We start from the raw sequence: 22,403 nt of genomic DNA, 5'->3' as shown, positions 1-22,403 counted from the left end.
AATAAAATCTGAAAATATGTGCCCTAGGATTGAAGCTAATCTTACATGTTTACTTTTTTTTTTTTTGGTGCTCTGATTTAATTTCAAAAATGTTTAAGCATTGACACTGTCATCTAGGTAGTACTATGTTGCTGAAAAAAACACTGGGTTTATAACAATAGCAAATATGTACCAAGGGCTTACCTTGCTCCAGGCATTCAGCTATTTATTTACATATTTTATTTTGCAACAACTTAATGGAGACGACACTAATATTGTAATGATTTTACAGATGAGGAAACTGAGAAAAACCTGGATTGTAGCCTGTAGCAAAACCTGTAACTGATCCTTGGGCAGCCCGACTTCAGGCCACACATTAAGCATACTGGTGAATGTCTTCCCTGAGGCTGGAGGACCAGGATACCAGTCACTAGCTTTCATCTGTCAACAGCCTCATCTGTGCAAAGTCAATTATTCTTTTTCACACCTGTGACATCTGGGTAAGAATCTCTCAAGTCTCTCTCAGGGTCACTAGTATGTCATGCTGTATATGTGATAATATATGCCAAACCTGTTGCCGTTCAGGTGATTCCGACTCATAATGACCTTATAAGACAAAGTAGAACTGCCCCCATAGTCTTTCCAAGGAACACCTTTTGGTTAGCAGACAAGCTCTTAACCACTATGCAACCACGGCTCCAAAATACCCTGAAGTGTTTTGTAAATGGATATATAGAAAATGTTACTTAAATAGCACCCTAAGAATGAAGAGGTAGTCCTTTTATGTTATAGACGATACCAAACAATTGCTAACTCAGTTGAAGGGGCCCTAGGTGTACAGTGGTTAAGAGCTCAACTGCTAATCAGAAGGTCAGCAGCTCGAATCTACCAGCCGGCCCTTGGAAACCCTATGAGGCAGTTTTATTCTGACCTATAGAGTTGCCATGAATCGGAATCCACTCTATGGAAATGTTTTTGTTTGCTCGTTTGTTTGTTTTAACACAACTGCAAATCACAAGTAGTTTTCCCCTGTGAAAATTCCATATGTGCACCTGCGGGATGTGTGGGTATGGGTGCAGGTGCATGCTTTGATCGGAAGCAGAAGAGGCATTTGTGGAACACTTATGTTGCTGTGTGTCAAGTATTGGGCTAGATACTTTACATGCTCCATCTCATTTAAATCTCCTGATAACCCGTCACTTTAGGTATTAATATCACCACTTGTAAATGAGTAAACTGAGATGCAGACAGGTTAAATACAAAGGCAAGTGGCAGATTCAAGGATCAACCCTAGGTCTGTAGACCCCAAGCCTCTGCTATTTCTGCCATGTCAAGTAGCCTGAATCAAAACCAACCTGGCAAAAATTTTGTGCAGTAAATGTTCTATTCATCTGTGCACTTTACTAATTTAGCTTCTTAAAAGACATTTTAAGGCACCCGTACAAGGTAGATGAGATTATATGACCCGTTCTTTTTATTAATGTATAAAACTGATTTCTGTTGTCTTTAATCAGCTCGTGGTTAATAAAAAAGTATAATATAGCAAAGAGATGCAGTTCTATGCTATAAGTGAATAAAACTTTATAAAAACCACTGAAGCCTGGGGCATACCTACTGTATGCATATTTATTACATTAGGGTCATTTCCTGTCAGACATGTCTCCAAACTCATGATATAACCTGACACTCTCTGGTAGTCCACGTACATGATACCATTTTTCAGCTTTTATATTAAAAAGCATCAAAGAACCGTTTATATTAGCCTAGTGTGACTTGAATTATTAAAAGACACGAGTATTTTTATTCTGAGTTTTTACTGTCCTTTCTTCACTGCATTGAACTTTCACACCCTTATTTGGCTGTGTAGATCCAAATTCTATACATAATTGTCTCTACAGAGTGAAAGCTATTCATTGGAGAGCTAAAAAAACAACCAAAAAAAAACCAAACCCAGTGCTGTAGAGTCGATTCTGACTCATAGTGACCCTACAGGACAGAGTAGAACTGCCCCATAGAGTTTCCAAGGAGTGCCTGGCGGATTTGAACTGCCGACCCTTTGGTTAGCAGCCATAGCACTTAACCACTATGCCACCAGGGTTTCCTTGGAGGGCTAACCCAAGCAAATTTTCCTGTCAGCATTGGGTGATTACCCGCTTCATATACAGGAGAGAGGGGAGTCCTCACTGCCCATTGGCATAATTCTAAGTCTTGTTGCACAGTTCATCTTGCTGTCAGACATTCTCTGCCCAGTATATTCTGTTCCATTTTATAGCCTTGGTGATTAGGTATTTTCTCATAATTGCACCCTAAAAATGTATTTCACACTCTATAAAACTGAAAAGTACTGAGTTCAGCTATATCTGCTATTACAATAGTTTTCTTCCTATCTTTGCTGTTTCTCATTCTTAAGTAATTGGAAAAAGTCTTTTAACATTAGTGTTCTTCCCATTGTGTCTTTTGAGTTCGTATTCCTTTCAGAGACATGAAATACATTGCTTCATTTTTCCCACAATAAATGTAAACATACCAAACTAGAACATACATATTTTTATTCCAAGTATGAGAATATTTACCTATATGATCCCATGTAAAATGAATGGGGTGTATATGTATTAAGGCAACTTTCCTGATGATTTTTCGACATTATATGCATCTCGTTACCTAGAACTTGCTTCATAATCCTCCTGAGGGAACTGGAAACATCCCAGGACCTTGAAATATTGTGTGAAGAAAGGAGTTTACAGAGTATCCCACTTGCTCTTTATACTAGGTACTAGAGATAACAGTAAGTCTAGGGCATGCAGAACCATAGAATAAAAATGGCACCCCTCCTTTGATTACCAAATTTACTTGATGATAAGAAAAAAAATACTGTTTTATGTTAAAACAAACTTGAGGGTATCATGGAGCAGGTAAAATGTGTATATATTTTAAAAGTAACCACAAAAGTTGAAAAAGTACACCTCAAGAAATTCAACTTTAAGCTTATGTATGGCCTCCAAGACCTACAAGAGCAACATTGCAAAGAAAATTGGTAGTTCTGTACTGAATTCACCAGGAGAAGGTAAATGAGTAACTTCACAATGGCTCATAGAAAGGCACGCTTTCCTTTAAAAATAAAATTGTTTCTTCAAAAAGCTACCTTCTAAATTCTTCATTTTCCAGTAGGACCATCTCTCCCTAGACCCATCTTTTCCCGCAATTACTGGTTTGACATCTTTCTGTCCTCAACTAACTCAAAGTAATAGGAACCTCATTCCAAGTATCTGGGACAGATTCTGGAACAGGTCTTTCCTAGGTTTGCTGGCTTAACATATGATGCTGGCAAACCCTCTGCACAGGAAATCTGATCTACCGTTTATTAAATAATTCAACAAATATTTATTGTTACTAGTTCTGTACTAGGCACTGGGGATACAACAGCGAGCATTATAAAAAATACAGTCTTTGACATTTACAGTCTAGTTGAGACAGAGATATTATTCAAAGAATCACATAAACAAAGAACAACCTATACAGTGATAAATATGATATAGGGAAAGGACAAGGAGCCATGAAAAGTCATCTCTAGTGTCTCAACCCATCATCCTATCACAGCTTGCCCACTGGGTGGTCATCTGGTGGTGGCCTGGACACTCCCAAGGATGGGGAGTTTGCTACTTAACCCCTTCAGTTTGTTCTTACCCACACCCAGATTTCCTAAACGTTCCACTACATGAATTGATTTTTCATTTATCAAATCATATATCAAAACAAAAAATTGATTTTCATGTAGTTCATCTCACAGCTTAAAGCCCCATATTGTATGCTTCTGCTGAGAAATGTAAAACAGTATGGAGAAATTTTAATACTATGTCAACTTACCATTACGCACTTTGCTCTTTTACGTAAGACTGATTTTGATCTAATTTATCTTGTGTAATTATGTCTTCTGAAGCCCACGGTAGCTTTGAATGGGAGAGAGAAGACTGCCATTATTAAGTGCTGTCGAGCCAATTCCAAATCATAGTTACTCCGTGTGGCAGAATAGAACTGCCCCATGGGGTTTTCTTGGCTGTTATCTTTACTGAAGCAGATAGCAAGGTCTTTCTCCCTCAGAGCCTCTGGGTGGGTCTAACCTCCAAACTCTTGGTTAGCAGCCCAGCACTTAACCATTGTTCCGTCAAATCTCCTTGAGAGAAGGCTAAACCAGAAGACCAAACCCATTACCATCGAATCTATTCCGACTCATAGTGACCCTATAGGATAGGATAGAACTACCCAACAGGGTTTCCTAGAAGTGACTGGTGGATTCAAACTGCCGACATTTTGGTTAGCAGCCTGAGCTCTTAACCACTAGTAATTGTGTAATTCTCTAAGCTAAAGTTTCTAATAGATAGCAGTCAACACTTCACTTCTTCTTTACTACCTTGAAGAAAGATAAAGAGGAAGTAGGGACTGCCAGTATTTGATGAACGCTTTTTTTTACCCTCTTTTTACCTCCAATTTCTATGATGTCACTGACTAAAGTGGATATGAACCATGTGTCAAGCTCATTCATCTCAGGCATGTGTTTTTATGGCTGTTGTCAATAAACATTTCAATGTGGCCCCTGTATTTACCTGTCAAGGCCAGAGTCAATATTTTTAAGAATGAATGATTACACAAAACCTATGACATTTATATCATGCATTATTAATACAACTTAAGGTATGGGGAGAGAATGTTAATGAACAAAAAGTATTAAGTGATCAGGGCTAGGGACCACAAGTTTTTAAAAAGAACCCTCTTTATAAATCTCTTTTAAGTTGTCTTTTCCTTCATCATAACCTAAAGAATAACCCAGATCCTCACCAGATTCTTCTTGAAAAGAAATTTTGCAATGGATACAAAGACTCAAAATATTCCTGTCCTTTGACCCAGTAATTCTATTTACACAGGCAAGTTTAAGGTAAGAGTGAACCCATGGTAGTGCATAGTAATCATGGCTTTATTTTCCAAGTTTTTTACCAACTACTCACACTTTGAAATAACCTTTAACTAAAAGAAGCACATATGTAGTTAAGTCAGAATTATCATGTCATGGTAATACCAGGGAATACAAATAGCACTGAAAATGTCAGCATTTGCACAGATTTTCTACTATGAGGGCAGGAAGATGCAAGTTAACTGTAGGAATGGGAAAGTGCAGTATAGAAAACTTCGTCATCAAATGTTCACTGTCTAAGTCCTTTCAATTTAAGAGAAGGAATTTCACACGGCAAAAGCAAAAGTTGGTACAACATGAAAATAGTCACTAATGACCACTTATGAAATCAATCCTCACCCATTCCTGTCCACTGACTGCTAGTATCTCTCCTCATATCAACCATCATATTAAGGTCTATGTTAGCAATCACTCTCTGATATCAGAAAGTAATATGGTTCCAATCCTAGATCAAGCTTCAAAACTCGTGAAGGTACAAGATTTTCATGTAGTCCGTGAAACAGATACTAGAAAACAATAGAGTCATAAGCAAGGCCACAGAATAACTAAGATCTAACAAAATTAGGCCAGTTAACTAGAGAAACTAGAAATAGATGCTGGTATGATGATGAATACTTAAAAAGGATGTTTGATAAACTTCTGATTCTGGACCAGGATGGAGCTGAATGTCAAGCCTTCGTTTCCCCACCAGTGTCATTGGAAGCCTCATTGGGAGTGGTAAGGAAGCGGCTTTCTCTATCCCAACCAGGATGGTATCTGCAGAGGGCAAGTAGGGGCTAGTCTGAAATCCCACCTCAGTCCAGGAGTAAAAAGCAGCCCTACAATTTATCCCCCCAAAGTCAAAGTAGGCCAGGTGGGAGACCTGGACTTTCACCTCCGCCTGGGTCACACATCCATCCTCCCCTTTTTCCATGACAGAAGATTTAAATAAGCTCCAGAGTTTCATAACATAACACTTAAAGTATCTAGTATAAATAAAAAGCCCTCAAATACCAAGAACCAGAAATATCTCAACTTGAATGAGAAAAGATAATCATTTAAATAAAAGGTTAATGAGAAGCCCTTAGAAAAATTAATGAACCCATCAAATATTTTTGCAAAAAATGATTCTCTATGATCATGCTGCAAAATGCAAACCTAAAGGAAAAGATGTAATATTTGTACAATCATACAGTTTTGCCATAAAGTGTATATCATAACCCCCACAAAAATTACGTTCTTTATCCCTTTGAATAATTATTGCATAGTTGGAAGAAGAAATTTTATTAAACGTAAAATAAAACAGATTAAACTTGATAATCCGTTTTCTTTTTTCAAGATAAAATTGTAATAAATTATTTTTACTATTTAATGTGAAATAGTGGGTCTTTCAAAACATAGATTCCCTTTTCAGTGGCCCTTTCCTAGGGTCATTTACCCCAAGATAATGAGAATCTCCTATAAACAAGCACAGATTACCTCTCTTGAGCAAGTGTTAGAGTCCACGTTTTAAAGTCAGGAATGAATATGAACTCTAAGTTTTTCTAGCAGCTGTTTAAGAAAAAGATATCCATTATAACGTGTTTAGTTCTTTTTGTCACAGTAAGTGAAATAATTTGACTGAATGTCTTCAGCTTTTGCAACATATAATGTTATCAAGAAAAATACAGCAATTTTAAGTGATACGACAAAACTTTTATTTCTATTTGATTAACTGATACACGGTACCTAATTGTTACCTCAGCTTCATTAAATGTTGAATGATTGTAGACAGGTATGAGCTACAAAAAAGTAACCTGTAGTTACCAACTACAGCCGTAGCATCATTTTCATTCAAATCTAAGAACCTGTGTATTTGTATTTACATTGATCACAACTTTGAAGGCCACCAAAGGAACTACTTATGAATTCTAATGTTTTATGCTTCTGTGTACTAAAGTTCTTCACATAAACTCCCTCTTAATGCCCTTCTAAAGTTCATCTGCTTTTACACATTCAAATAGTTTCTCAAATATTAATAAAACTGTTCGCCAAACATCCTGTTGTTTAAAACTACAGGTGTACACAGATTATTATTCATAAAAGCTTAAGTCAAATATTTATATTTCAAAAATGCATTTTAAGAATCACACTTTTCTTTTATGTGTAACACCTGAAATGCTAACATTTTTACACTTCTAAACTTTAAGAATAACTGTTTTAATCTCTATCTGAATGTCTGATGTGTCAATACTATTACAATTTTGTAACTAAAAGTGTTCTAACGTAAATAACCACATTCCAAGCCAAGGAAACACCAAATGGCTAGCGAAGGGAGGAGAGTTGCCAGCATCCCAGGCTGCTCTGTAAACTGGATAACTTTCAAAAGGAGAGGTGAGTGTGCCATTCTCCTCTTACATGGTGGCTTTTTCACTTCTAACCTGAACAGAGCTCGGTATGGAAAGCCCCAAAGCAGCTGTAACAAAGGATCCTGCTGAAAACTTGTCGGCTTATAATTAGAAACCAAATGCCCAGTAACCTAGCTAGCTGGAGCCTATCTCTGCTGGTGAAAATTCCAACAAGATTAAGAATCAACTCCAGTTCTAAAAACTACAGCAATCAGTTATCTTATGTGAGAACATTACAAATGTGTGTATTCATCGGACTACGCGAGGCTGCCTCTCCAAGAAATTTTTTTAATCAGAAAAAAGTGAAGTAGAAAGTTAGTTCTTGTATTCTAGCTGTCCTATGTTTGAGAATGACTACTACATAAGCTTACATTTACTGAGGGTTTTATAATGTGACAGGCACTGTTTTACATTCTTTTACATACAGATTTCCAATGCACTAGGATGGCAGTCCTATAACATAGTGGCGCAGTGGTTAAAAGCTCAGCTGCTAACCGAAAGACTGGCAGTGTGAATTCACCAGCTGGTCCTTGGAATCCCTATGGGCCAGTTCTACTCTGTCCTATAGGGTCGCTCTGAGTCGGAATTAACTCAAGGACAATGGGTTTGGTTTATACGGACTAGGTTAAAGTAAGTGGGAGCTAGAGTCAGAGTGTTTGTTTTGAAAATATCTGTTAACCATGTAATCTTAGAATTAATTACTTCTGTCAACTCCTATTTACTCATTAATATATGAATGTTAAACACCACATAGCTTCATGGGATTGTTGTGAATATTGAATTAGATTAGGCATAGAAAAATGCTTAGAACATTGTCTTCCACAGAGTAACCACACAACGAATACCTATTACGTTGATCATCGGTTTACAGATGAGGACACCTCATCTATTGCTTTAATTACTATAGGGTTATTAACACTTGCTAGTTCATTTTTTTTTTTCTTGAATTAATTTTGAAAGTTTTGGAAGGATACATTCTTCTATTAAGGTTCCATTATGGTTTGAATTGTATCCGCCCAAAATATGTTTTGTAAATCACAACCCCTATACCTGCAGTCTCAGAGCAACCCTATAGGACAGAGTAGAACTGCCCCATGGAGCTTTCAAGGAGTGCCTGGCAGATTTGAACTGCCGACCCTTTGGTCCGCAGCCATAGCACTTAACCACTACGCCACCAGGGTTTCCTATGAGTCAGAATCTACTCGATGGCACTGGGTTTGGTTTTTGGTTTTATACCTGTAGTTATAATCCCATTTTGGAATGAGTTTTCTCTGTTATGTGAATGAAACAGTATTAGTATGGGGTGTATCTTAAATCAGTCTCTTGAGGAAGTGTATTCTAAAATTAAGACTCTTGACAGGACTGAGGCTTCTGATGAAGGTGCAGGCCAAATTCCATTTTTTGTCTTAAGAATTACTTCTATTTCAATATGTGATTTGGAACGACAAGATGGAAATTTTTAAAGACATTTTGCAAACTCGAATTAAGTTATGCTGAAGAAGGTGGTTTTGCCTGCCCTCATTTTGCTAGCACAGATGTTTCAAGTGTGACTTTAGTGGTTAGCCAAAAATATCCCTCAATCCCCTTTAAAAATGTTTTTCTAACCTATGCTTAAACCAAAAAAACCAAACCCATTGCCGCAAAGTTGATTCTGATTCATAGCAACCCTACAGGACAGAGTAGAACTGCCCCATAGGGTTTCCAAGGAGCACCTGGTGGATTTGAACTGCCAACCTTTAGGTTAGCTGCCAAGTACTTAACCATTGCCTAGTATGTGATATTTTTTTCTTTTTATAATTTTTATTGTGCTTTAAGTGAAAGTTTACAAATCAAGTCAGTCTCTCACACAAAAACTTATATACACCTTGCTACATACTACCAATTGCTCTTCCCCTAATGAGACAGCCCGATCTCTCCCTCCACTCTCTCTTTTCGTGTCCATTTCGCCAGCGTCTAACCCCCTCCACCCTCTCATCTCCCCTCCAGGAAGGAGATGCCAACATAGTCTCAAGTGTCCACCTGATCCAAGAAGCTCACTCCACACCAGCATCCCTCTCCAAACCATTGTCCAGTCCAATCCATGTCTGAAGAGTTGGCTTTGGGAATGGTTCTTGTCCTGGGCCAACAGAAGGTCCAGAGGCCATGACCACCAGGGTCCTTCTAGTCTCAGTCAGACCATTAAGTCTGGTCTTTTTATGAGAATTTGGGGTCTGCATCCCACTGCTCTCCTGCTCCCTCAGGGGTTCTGTGTTGAGTTCCCTGTCAGGGCAGTCATCGGTTGTAGCTAGGCACCATCTAGTTCTTCTGGTCTCAGGATGATGTAGTCTCTGGTTCATGTGGCCCTTTCTGTCTCTTGGCCTCCTAATTACCTTGTGTCCTTGGCATTCTTCATTCTCCTTTGATCCAGTGGGTTGAGACCAATTGATGCATCTTAGATGGCTGTTTGCTAGCTTTTAAGACCCCAGATGCCACTCTTCAAAGTGGGTTGCAGAGTGTTTTCTTAACAGATTTTATTGTGCTAATTGACTTAGATGTCCCCTGAAACCCTGGTCCCCAAACCCCTGCCCCTGTTACACTGGCCTTCGAAGCATTCAGTTTATTCGGGAAACTTCTTTGCTTTTGGTTTAGTCCAGTGGCGCTGACCTCCCCTGTATTGTGTGTTGTCTTCCCCTTCACCTAAAGTAGCTCTTATCTAATATCTAATTAGTGAATGCCCCTCTTCCACCCTCCCACCCTCCCCTGTCTCGTAACCACAAAAGAATGTTTTCTTCTCAATTTAAACTATTTCTCAAGTTCTTATAATAGTGGTCTTATACAATAGTTGGCTTTTGCAACTGACTAATTTCACTCAGCATAACGCCTTCCAGGTTCCTCCATGTTATGAAATGTTTCACAGATTCCTCACTGTGCTTTATCGATGCATAGTATTCCACTGTGTAAATATACCATAATTTAGTTATCTATTCATCCGTTGATGGGCACCTTGGTTGCTTCCATCTTTTTACTATTGTAAACAGTGCTGTAATAAATATGGGTGTGCATATATCTGTTTGTGTAAAGGCTCTTATTTCTCTAGGATATATCCCGAGGAGTGGGATTGTTGGATCGTATGGTAGTTCTATTTCTAGCTTTTTAAGGAAGAGCCAAATCAATTTCCAAAGTGGTTGTACCATTTTACATTCCCACCAGCAGTGTATAAGTGTTCCAACTTCGCCATAGCCTCTTCAACATTTATTATTTTGTGTTTTTTGGATTAATGCCAGCCTTGTTGGAGTGAGATGAAATCTTATTGTAGTTTTGATTTGCATTTCTCTAATGGCGAATGATCGTGAACTTTTCCTCATGTATCTGTTACCTACCTGAATGTTTTCTTTAGTGAAGCGTCTATTCATATCTTTTGCCCATTTTTTAATACGGTTATTTGTCTTTTTGTAGTTGAGTTTTTGCGGTATCATGTAGATTTTAGAGATCGCATGCTGATCGGAAATGTCATAGCTAAAAACTTTCTCCCAGTCTGTAGGTAGTCTTTTTACTCTTTTGGTGAAGTCTTTGGATGACCATAGGTGTTTGATTTTTAGGAGCTCCCAGTTATCTAGTCTTTCTTCTGCATTCCTAATAATGTTTTGTATGCCGTTTATGCCATGTATTAGGGCTCCTAACGTTTTCCCTATTTTTTCTTCCTTGATCTTTATCAGTTTAGATTTTATATTTAGGTCTTTGATCCCTTTTGAGCTCGTTTTTGTGCACGGAGTGAGGTATGGGTCTTGTTTCATTTTTTTGCAGATGGATATCCAGTTATGCCAGCACCATTTGTTAAGAAGAATGTCTTTTCCCCATTTAACTGTTTTGGGACCTTTGTCAAATATCAACTGCTCATATGTGGGTGGATTTATGCCTTGATTCTCAATTCTGTTCCATTGGTCTATGTATCTGCTGTTGTACCAGTACAAGGTTGTTTTGACTACTGTGGTGCTATAATAGGTTCTAAAATCAGGTAAAGTAAGGCCTCCCACTTTATTCTTCTTTTTCAGTAATGCCTTATTTATCCGGGGCCTCTTTCCCTTCCATATGAAGCTGGTCATTTGTTTCTCCATCTCATTAAAGAATGTCGTTGGGATTTGGATCAGAATTGGGTTAAATGTCTAGATAGCTTTTGGTAGAATAGACATTTTTATAATGTTAAGTCTTCCTATCCATCAGCAAGGTATGTTCTTCCACTTATGTAAGTCTCTTTTGGTTTCTTGCAGAAGTGTACTGTAGTTTTCTTTGTATAAGTCTTTTACATCTCTGGTAAGATTTATTCCTAAATATTTTATCTTCTTCGGGGCTACTGTAAATGGCATTGATTTGGTGATTTCCTCTTCAATGTCCTTTTTGTTGGTGTAGAGGAATCCGAGTGATTTTTGCATGTTTATCTTGTATCCTGATACTCTGCTGAACTCTTCTATTAGTTTCAGTAGTTTTCTAGAGAATTCCTTAGGGTTTTCTGTGTATAAGATCATGTCATCTGCAAATAGAAACACTTTTACTTCTTCCTTGCCAATCTGGGTGCGCTTTATTTATCTAAACTAATGCTCTGGCTAGGACCTTCAACACAATGTTGAATAAGAGCAGTGATAAAGGGCAACCTTGTCTGGTTCCCGATCTCAATGGGAATGTTTTCAGGCTCTCTCCGTTTAGGGTGATGTTGGCTGTTGGCTTTGTATGAATGCCCTTTATTATGTTGAGGAATTTTCCTTCTATTCCTATTTTGCTGAGAGTTTTTATCATGAATGGGTGTTGAACTTTGTCAAATGCCTTTTCTGCACCAATTTATAAAATCATGTAATTCTTGTCTTTTGTTTTATTTATGTGGTGGATTACATTAATTGTTTTTCTAATTTAGAACCATCCCTGCATAAAAAAAAAGAAAAATTTTTTTTTTTTTTTTTACCCGGTATGAATCCCACTTGGTCATGGTGAATTATTTTTTTGATATGTTGTTGAATTCTCTTTGCTAGAATTTTGTTGAGGATTTTTGCATCTACGTTCATGAGGGATATAGGTCTATAATTTTCTTTTCTTGTGGTGTCTTTACCTGGTTTTGGTATCAGGGATATAGTGGCTTCATAGAATGAGTATGATAGTATTCTGTCCTTTTCTCTGCTCTAAAATACCTTTAGTAGTAGTGGTGTTAACTCTTCTCTGAAAGCTTGGTAGAACTCTGCAGTGAAGCCGTCCGGACCAGGGCTTTTTTTTTGTTGGGAGTTTTTTTATTTCCTTTTTAATCTTTTCTTTTGTTACCGGTTTATTTAGTTGTTCTACCTCTTTTTGTGTTAGTTTAGGTGGGTAGTGTGTTGCTAGGAATTCATCCATTTCTTCTAGGTTTTCAAATTTGTTAAAGTACAATTCTTCATAGTAATCTGATATGATTCTCATAATTTCAGCTGGCTCTGTTGTAATATCGCCCATCTCATTTCTTATTTGGGTTATTTGCTTCAGCTCCTGTTTTTCTTTTGTCACTTTGGCCAGTGGTTTATCAATTTTGTTGATTTTTTCAAAAAACCAGCTTTTTGTCTTGTTAATTCTTTCAATTGTTTTTCTGTTTTCCATTTCATTTAGTTCAGCTCTAATTTTTGTTATTTGTTTTCTTCTGGTGTCTGTGGGTTTCTTTTGTTGCTCTCTTTCTATTTGTTCAAGTTGTAGAGATAATCCTTTGATTTTGGCCCTTTCTTCTTTTTGGGTGTGTGCATTTACTGATATAAATTGGCCTCTGAGCACCACTTTTGCTGTGTTCCAAAGGGTCTGAGAGGAAGTGTTTTCATTTTAATTGGATTCTATGTATTTCTTTATTCCATCCTTAATGTCTTCTATAGTCCAGTCTTTTATGAGCAGGGTATTGTTCAGGTTCCAAGTGTTTGATTTCTTTTCTCTGCTTTTTCTGTTATTGATTTCCACTTTTATGACCTTACAGTCAGAGAAGATGCTTTGTAATATTTCAGTGTTTTGGATCCTGCTAAGGCTTGCTTTATGACCTAATATGTGGTCTATTCTAGACAATGGTCCGTGTGCACTAGAAAAGAAAGTATACTTGGTTGCTGTTAGGTGGAGTGTTCTGTATATGTCTATGAGGTCAAGTTGGTTGATCATGGCATTTAGATCTTCCATGTCTTTATTGAGCTTCTTTCTGGATGTCCTGTCATTCACCAAAAGTGGTGTGTTGAAGTCTCCTACTACTATTGTGGAGCTGTCTATCTCACTTAGCAAAGCTGATAGAGTTTGTTTTATGTATCTTGCAGCCCTGTCATTGGGTGCATAAATATTTAATATGGTTATATCTTCTTGGTATATTGTTCCTTTAATCATTATATAGCATCCTTCCTTATCCCTTTATGATGGATTTAACTTTAAAGTCTATTTTGTCAAAAATTAATATTGCCACTCCTGCTCTTTTTTGATTGTTGTTTGCTTGATATATTTTTTTCCATCCTTTGAGTTTTAGTTTGTTTCTGTCTCTAAGTCTAAGGTGTGTCTCTTGTAGGCAGCATATAGATGGATCAGATTTTCTTATCCACTCTCTGACTCTTTACTGGTGCATTTAGTCCATTTACATTCAGGGTAATTATGGATAGGTATGAATTTAGTGCTATCAATTTGATGTCTTTTGTGTGTGTGTTGTTGACAGTTTCTTTTTCCCACTTAATTTTATGTGCTGAATAGATTATCTTTATATATTGTCCTTTTCTCATCTTTGTTGTTTTTGATTTTGTTTCTGCTGAGTCTCTATTTTTTTCTTGTGTTTTATTTTGATCAGTAGGATAGTTTGCCTCCTTTGTGATTACCTTATTATTTACCCCTATTTTTTCTGAATTTAAATTTAATTTTATTTCTTTGTATCACCATATCTTCCTCTCCATATGGAAGTTGTATGATTACATTTCTTAGTTCCTCTTTATTATTTTAATGCTGTCTTCTTTTATATAATAACATCACTGTTACCCTGTTTTGAGCTTTTTTTTTTTAATTCAATTTTTTTTTTTTGGATTTGCCTGTCTGGGTTGACTTCTGGTTGCTCTGCCCAGTGTTCTAGTCTTGGGTTGATACTGGATATTATTGATTTTCTAACCAAAGAACTCCCTTTAATATTTCTTGTACTTTTGGTTTGGTTTTTATGAATTCCCTAAACTTGTGTTTATCTGGAAATGTCTTAATTTCACCTTCGTATTTAAAAGACAGTTTTGCTGGATATATCATTCTTTGCAGGCAATTTTCTTCCTTCAATTTTTTAAATAAGTCATCCCATTGCCTTCTTGTCTGCATGGTTTCTGCCAAGTAGTCCGAGCTTATTCTTATTCGCTGTCCATTGTAGGTGACTTTTCATTCATCCCTCGCTGCTGTTATAATTCTCTTTCTTTGGTTTTGGCAAGTTTGATTATAATATGTCTTGGTGACTTTCTTTTAAGATCTACGTTATGTGGAGTTCGATGAGCATCTTGGACAGATATCTTCTCATCTTTCACGATATCAGGGAAGTTTTCTGCCAACAAATCTTCAACAATTCTTTCTGTATTTTCTGTTATCCCTCCCTGTTCTGGTACTCCAATAACTCATAGGTTATTTCTCTTGATAGAGACCCACATGATTCTTAAGGTTTCTTCTTTTTTTAAAATTCTTTTATCTGATTTTTCTTCAAATATATTAGTGCCAAGTGGTTTATCTTCGAACTCAGAAATTCTAGCTTCTACTTGCTTACTTCTGCTCCTCTGACTTTCTATTGAGTTGTCTACTTCTGTAATTTTATTGTTAATTTTCTGAATTTCTGATTGCTTTCTGTCTATGGATTTTTCCAGCTTATTAAACTTTTCATTATCTTCCTGAATAATCTTTCTAATTTCTTCAATTGCTTTATCTGTGTGTTCCTTGGCTTGTTCTGCATATTGTCTCATTTCCTTCCTGATGTCTTAAAAAAAAGGGTTCTGTATATTAAACTTTTGTATTCTGCATCTGGTAATTCCAGGAATGCACTCTCATCTAGAAGTTCCCTGGATTCTTTGTTTTGAGAGCCTGTTGAGGTGATCATGGTCTGTTTCTTTATGTAACTTGATACTGACTGTTGTCTCTGAGCCACCTAGAAGTTATTGTATTAGTTTATGCTTGCCTACTGTGTCATAGCTTTTTGCATTTGTTTTGTTTTGGTATACCCCTATGGGTTGATCGAATGAGCTAGCTTGATTATTTTTGCCTTTGGAGCTCTGACGTCCTGTTCCCAGATGACTAGAGCTGTTACCCTGTATATCAGTCTAGGAGTCCATTCAGTTTTCTTGTATGAATTCAGCTCAGGTTTCCAGGTAGCTGATCATCAAGTGTGTGGTACAGGCTCTGTCCTACAGTCTTAGAGGGGAAGGGGTGATTGGAGTATATACAGGTATCTGATTGCAACAGGGGGTCACACTCTGAACAAGGTAGGGGGCTGAGAACCGACTCCTGAGTGTCTCCGAGGAAAGCTTGTCCCTGTTTCCTAGAGCATGCAGGTGGGTGGGTTCTGCATATGGACCATGGGCACCCAAAGTTTTTGGTTGTAAGGACTGGGAGGTACCAGTTATCTTTGGACCCCTGTCATGGGTGGCTGGGTGACCTGAGTGGGGCTACCAGTCCTTAGGTCTCTGATGTGGGTAGGTGAGGACCTTGTTTAATAGGCAAAGCAATGTCAAACATCAAACACCCACTTCTCCACCACACAGCTGAAACGGTTGGAGTCTGCCAACAAGGGCCCATTCTCCAGAAATAGGCCCACACAGGTCTGTATAGAAGGGAAAGGTACTCAAAGTCCATTGACAGTTTATGCCTGGACAGGAGCTGCTTCTGTCCTGAGGTCCCCCAGTTAGTGGAGCTAGCAAATTATCTTTTCCCCAATTGCAAATTTTTTCCTTCCCCAAGGCCGGGAGGATGGCTCTAGGTGCTCAACAGTGCCTATCTCAGGCCCAGGGAATTCAGCTGCTGAACCCGGCTTGGGGGTGTGGGGTCGCGGTAAAATATACGCAAGTACTTAGCTTTTGATGAGAGAGCCATTCTTCTCAGGTTCTGGAAGAGTGAGTAGGCTGTGTGGTGGCTGCTTCTCCCTGAGGAAACTGTGGCCAAAAGCTAGTACCAGCCCACCACTGCTGCCGCTGCTGCTCCAGAAATGGTGCCTGATGGCTCCCCGCGATTCAAGCCTGGTAACTCCTCTCCACTTCTGAACGGTCTGTTCCTCCCCCTGCCCCTCAGCTCATTTTCTAAGCTTGCCTTTGAAGCTCAGGGCTCCCAGCTTGTCACAAATATACTTGTTTCACTTGTTTTTTTTGGGGGGGTCTTAGTTGTAAAGAAGGCTTGCCAGAAGAGTCTGTTTATTCTGTCATCTTGGCTCCGCCTACAGTATGTGATAAATTTTTATAATTATTTCATGTGTATTTAAAAAGAACACATGTTCTAATAGTTGAGTGCAAGTTTCTATATATGTTCATTAAACTGAATTTAAATTCATCATGTTTTCAAATCTTCTATATGGCACTAATTTGCTGTTTGTTCATCCTATCAGTGATTAAATGATGAATGTTGAACTTTCCCACTCTGATGGGTGTTTCCCTCCATAATTTTATCAATGTTTGCTTTGTGTATATTTAAGGCTATTTTATAGGTGCACATAGGTTTAGAGAGCCCTGGTGGTGCAGTTGTTAAGAGCTCAGTTGCCAACCAAAGGGTCACCAGTTCAAATCTACCAGCCACTTCTTGGAAACCCTATTGGGGAGTTCTACTCTGTCCTATAGGATTGCTATGAGTCAGAATTGACTCAATGGCAACAGGTTTGGTTTTTGGTTTATAGATTTAGAATTACAGTTACTCTTCAATTATAGCTATCTTGTTATCCAACATTTCACATTTACAATAGTAAGTAATCTACTGTCTGACTATTTTGCACATTAATGACATAGATCTAGCAGCAACAAATGCCAAGGTGCAAAACAAGAGTAATGCTGACTGTGATGGCTTAGGTTATGTGTTAACTTGCCTGGGCCATGAGTCTCGGTTTCACAGTTATGTAACGATGTAATCTGGCAGTTATGCAATGGTATAATGATCATCCTCCATTCTGTGATCTGATGTCATTCTTCATTTTCATATAATGCCAATTTTTGCATAACAACCTGTTCTTTGGAACCTAACCATGTTGATAAGTGAGGAGTAGGTGTATCATAGTTATCTGATGGACTGATAATTTTATCATGATTAGTGACCCTCTATATGTCTAATAAGGTTTTTGAGTTCATATGTCATTTTTAGTACTAATCACATTTGACAAGGGATTTGTCCATTTCATTTAAATTGTCATAAGTTCCTGACACTATCCTTTCAATGTATGTAGGATCTGTGATGATACCTCTTTTCTCATTCCTAATTTGAGGAATTTGTGTATGCTATCTTTTTTTTGGATCAATTTTGCTAGGAGTTTTTTCATTTTTTTTTCAAAGAATCAGATTTGGCTTTGATGGTTTCCTCTTTTGTTAGTTGTCTGTTTCTCTGATTTTTGCTCTTACCTTGATTCTTTCTTTACACGTGCTTATTTTAGGTTTTATTTGCCGATCCTTTTCAAGTACTTAACAGAAATGTAGATCACTGATTTAAAAATCAATATTTATTTTTTCTTGAATAAACATTTAAACATATAAATTTCTCTATAGGCACTTGTTTATCTTTCCTGAAGGTAAAGGTTTGCATCTTGAATAAATGTTCAAACATATAAATTTCTCTGTAGGCATTTCTTTATCTTTTCTGAAGGTAAAGGTGTGTATCTTGAATAAACATTCAAATATATAAATTTCTCTATAGGTACTTCTTTATCTTTCCTGAAGGTAAAGGCGATCCTTGTGAGTGTGCATCAGGGTTGTATTCTTTCACCATACTTATTCAAACCGAGCAAATAATCCAAAAAGTTGGACTATATGAAGAAGAATGTGGCATCGGTATTAGAGGAAGACTCATTCACAGCCTGTGACATGCAGGTGACACAACATTGCTTACTGAAAGTGAAAAGGACTTGAAGCACTTACTGATGAATATCAAAGACCACAGCCTTCAGTATGGATTACACCTCATCATAAAGAAAATAGAAATCTTCACAACTGGACCAAAAAGCAACCTCATGACAGAGAAAATATTGGCTTTGTCAAGGATTTCATTTTACCTGGATCCACAATCGACGTCCAGTCAATGCAAAGAAATCAAATGACATATTGCATTGGACCAATTTGCTGCAAAAGACCTCTTTAAAGTGTTAAAAAGCAAAGATGTCACTTTGAGGACTAAAGTGTGCCTGATCCAAGCCATGTGTTTTCAATCATCTCATATGCATGCAAAAGCTTGGTAATGAATAAAGAAGACCATAGAAAAATTGATGCATTTGAATTGTGGCATTGGCAAAGAATATTGAATATACCACAGGCTTCTAGAAGAACAAACAAATGTCTTGGAAGAAGTACAGCCAGAATGCTTCTTGCAGAGAGGATAGTGAGACTTCCTCTCACGTACTTTGGAAGTGTTATCAGAAGGGACCATTCCCTAGAGAAGGGCATCATGCTTGGTAGAGGATCAGTGAAAAAGAGGAAGACCCTCAATGAGATGGATTCACACAGTAGCTGCAACAATGGGCTCAAACATAGCCATATTTGTGAGGATGGTGCAGGACAGGGCAGCGTTTCATTCTGTTGTGTATAGGACACTATGAGTTGAAACCGACTCGATGGCACTTTACAACAACAATTTTTTTACCTATGTCGCATAAATATTGAAATGTAGTACATTCTTTATCATTCAATTGCAAATGTTATCTAATTTCTCTTGCTTTTCTTTGACTCATGGGTTATTTAGAAGTGTACCATTTTATTTACATATATCTTAGACTTGTCTAGGTTTCTTATAATTTATTTCTAATTTAAGTAATTTGTGGACATAAAGCAAACTTTCTAGTATTTCAGTCTTAAAGTTTACTGAGAATAATTTTATAGCCCAATATATAGTCCATCCTGATGAATGATCCATTGAAGAACAATGTGTATTCTAGAGTTGTTGTATAGGGTGCTCTGTAAGTATCTATTAGGACAAGGTGATAGAAAATCTTGTTCAGATATCCATACTTTTTACTGATATTTTTGGTCCAATTTTTCTATCAGTTACTGAAAGAAAGGTAAATCTTTAACTAATTGCAGACTTTTCTCTTTTCCCCTTCACTAATATTTTCCCTTACCTAATATTTTTGAAACTATGTTATTAGGTTCATTCACATTTATGTTTCCATAATCAATTGATCCTTTTATCAGTTTGAAATGTCCATCTTTTTCTCTGGCAGCACTGCTAATCTTGAAGTCTATTTTTCTTGGTATTAAAGAGCCATTTAGCTTTCTTATGTTTACTGTTGGCATGGTATATCTATTTCCATCTTTTTTTTTTCAATTTTTACTTTCTTATGTCTTTATATTTAATATATATGTCTCAAGATAGCATATAATTGCGGTTTGCTATTTAGTTTGACAATCTCTGCTTTTTAATTGGAGAGATATCCCCTTTATATTTAATGTAACTATTGATATGGTAATCCTGTTGGTGCAGTGGTTAAGGGCTCTGCTGCTAGGCAAAAGGTCAGCAGTTCAAATTCACCAGCAGCTCCTGGAAAACCCTACGGGGCAGTTCTGCTCTGCCCGATAGGGTTGCTATGAGTTGGAATAGGCTTGACAGCAACAGGTTTGGTTTTTGGTTTTATTGATATGGTTGGATTTTGCTATTTTTTTTTTTTTTTCCTGTTTGTCCCATCTTCTTTTGTTACTGTTGATCCTTTCTAAAGTTCTTTCCTACTTTACTTTGGGCTAATTTAAATTTTTATTCCATTTTAAGTTTTCTTCTCACTTTTTAGCTATATCTCTTCATATAATTTTTAGTGGTTTCCCCAAAGATAACAGAGTACATGTTATATTTACCAGTCTACTTAGAGTTTTAATTTTGCTTAATTATGCTATGTCTCCAATTTGTATGATTCATGATTTCTTAAATCTAAAAACTTCTTTAAGGCATTACATCTTTTAAATATTTACTCTCTTCCATACTCTTTATTTAAAAGTCTAAATTCTGAATCTCCAATTAGGCTAAATAGATCTTCTCATTCTCTCCTTCTCTATTAATGTCTCTATTATATTTTTAATCACTTTTCTCTCTCTGCTATCTCTTGTTAATTTTCCCTGGTTATTTTTCCAGTTTGTTTATTCTCTCTTTAATTACACCTAATATCTTATTTATTATATCTATTAAATGTTTTTTATTTCAACAATTATATAATTTATAAAATTTATGTAGCTTTTCAAATGTTTCTGTTCAGTTTTTCTATTGCCGTCTTACTTTATCGTTTACATATTATACATAATTCTTTGATAGTATGTGTCTGATAAATTTGAATGCTTTAAGACTTCAGGTGTTGTCTTAGTTGGTATTCTCTAGTAAAATAAAAGAGACGGAGACAGCATGATTGACTTATTTTGAGGGATCAGTTCATGTGATCGTGGTGGCTGACAGAACCAAAATTCATAGGTCAGGAAACCGGCTGGAAATTCTGTCAGTCTTGTGCCCAAACTGGTAGGTCTGGTAGTGGGGGAGCAAGAGGATTTTTGGCAGATATCTATTTAGAGTCTGGAGGTAGAATCCTGCCTTGGGAAACCTCTTTAAGGCCTTCAACTGATCTGATGAGGCCCAACCCCATTAACGAGTCTAATCTCATATAATTATTTCACAACAACATCTAGTCACGTGTTTGATCAAATAACCAGGTGCCGTAGCCTAGCCAAGCTGACGCATGAACTTAACCAATCACAGGGTAAAGCCAGCTGTTTTTTGATTTCCTGGGTCTTAATTATGGGTTTTTAATTATGGAGGTTTGTTCTCTTATGCACTGGATTATATTTAATTTTGAGTTCATATCAATAGATTTTAATTTTCAAAAATCACGAGGGTCTAAATTGAGAATTCTTGCCTTCTGAGAAGGTCTGTATTTGCTTCGGCCTAGGTCATGTGGTGCTATTAGTCACAGATCACTTTTTAGTTCTCGTAGCTAAACGTGGGAGTCTCAAGTTCAGGTCCTCCTCCTCCTTGCTCCAAGCCCAAGTTCGGTCTTCCAGTTGTAGTTCTTACATCAAGCCCCGCTCTAAGTGAAGGTACACTCTGTGCTTGGGATTCAATGCTCAACATTTTGATTTTAGCTTTTTTCTTTTTTTAATTGTATTATTTTCTGTTTTGTTTTCTTTTGCTTTAGCTGCTTTCTGTGAGGACTAGTTTCTTGTTATTTTGATCAAGTTATTATTCCTGTGTTTCAATGTTCTGATCCGTAAATGGGAGAAATAGCAGTAATTGCCTCATGGGATTGCTGTTTTATGTGTGTGTGTATAGATATAAAAAAAAAAAAGAAATCTTTTTTTTTATAGATGTAGATTAGATAAAAAATAGAGATTGCTGTTGTTGTTAAGTGGCTTTGAGTCAATTTTTGACCACAGGGACACCATGTGACAGGGTAGAACTGCCCCACAGGATTTTTTAGGCTGTAATCTATTTTTTTTTTTTTTTTAATCTTCATGAAAGCAGGTTGCCAGATCTTTCTCCCACAGAACCACTGAGTAGGTTTGAACCACCAACCTTAGGGTTAACGGCCAAGTTCTTAAACTGTTATGCCACCAGGTTTTAGAGATAGAGATATATTCATATAGGCTGGCACGAAGTAAAAGATCTACAAATATTAGCCAGTGTTGTTATTATTATTACTATTTTACTAGTAATTGCAAAGCTACTAAGTGATTGGAGCCCTGGTGGCCCAGTGGTTAAGAGTTCAGCTACCAACCAAAAGGTCAGCAGTTTGAATCCACCAGCTGCTCCTTGGGAACCCTAGGGGGCAGTTCGACTCTGTCCCATCGGGTTGCTATCAGTCAGAATTGACTCTGTGGTAATGCGTTATTGAGTGATTAGCTTGTTCCATTTTCAAATTTATTTTACCACCACACAAATAAAATGCTGTTTCTAATTAAACTGTATATATTATATATATTTAA

The 22,403-nt window shown here is 37.1% G+C and overlaps 1 protein-coding gene across 1 annotated transcript in view; it reads right to left on the bottom strand.

Moving 5' to 3' along the window:
* TENM2 (teneurin transmembrane protein 2) overlaps window positions 1-22,403 on the bottom strand; it is a 1,384,955-nt gene that overhangs the window by 969,336 nt on the left and 393,216 nt on the right. The gene's annotated exons all lie outside the window — the stretch shown is intronic.

Source organism: Elephas maximus, chromosome 2 (genome assembly GCF_024166365.1).
Source record: "Elephas maximus indicus isolate mEleMax1 chromosome 2, mEleMax1 primary haplotype, whole genome shotgun sequence".
Taxonomy (NCBI): Eukaryota; Metazoa; Chordata; class Mammalia; order Proboscidea; family Elephantidae; genus Elephas; species Elephas maximus.
Note: the sequence above shows the minus strand (reverse complement) of the source record. Positions and strands in the feature narration are given on the sequence as shown.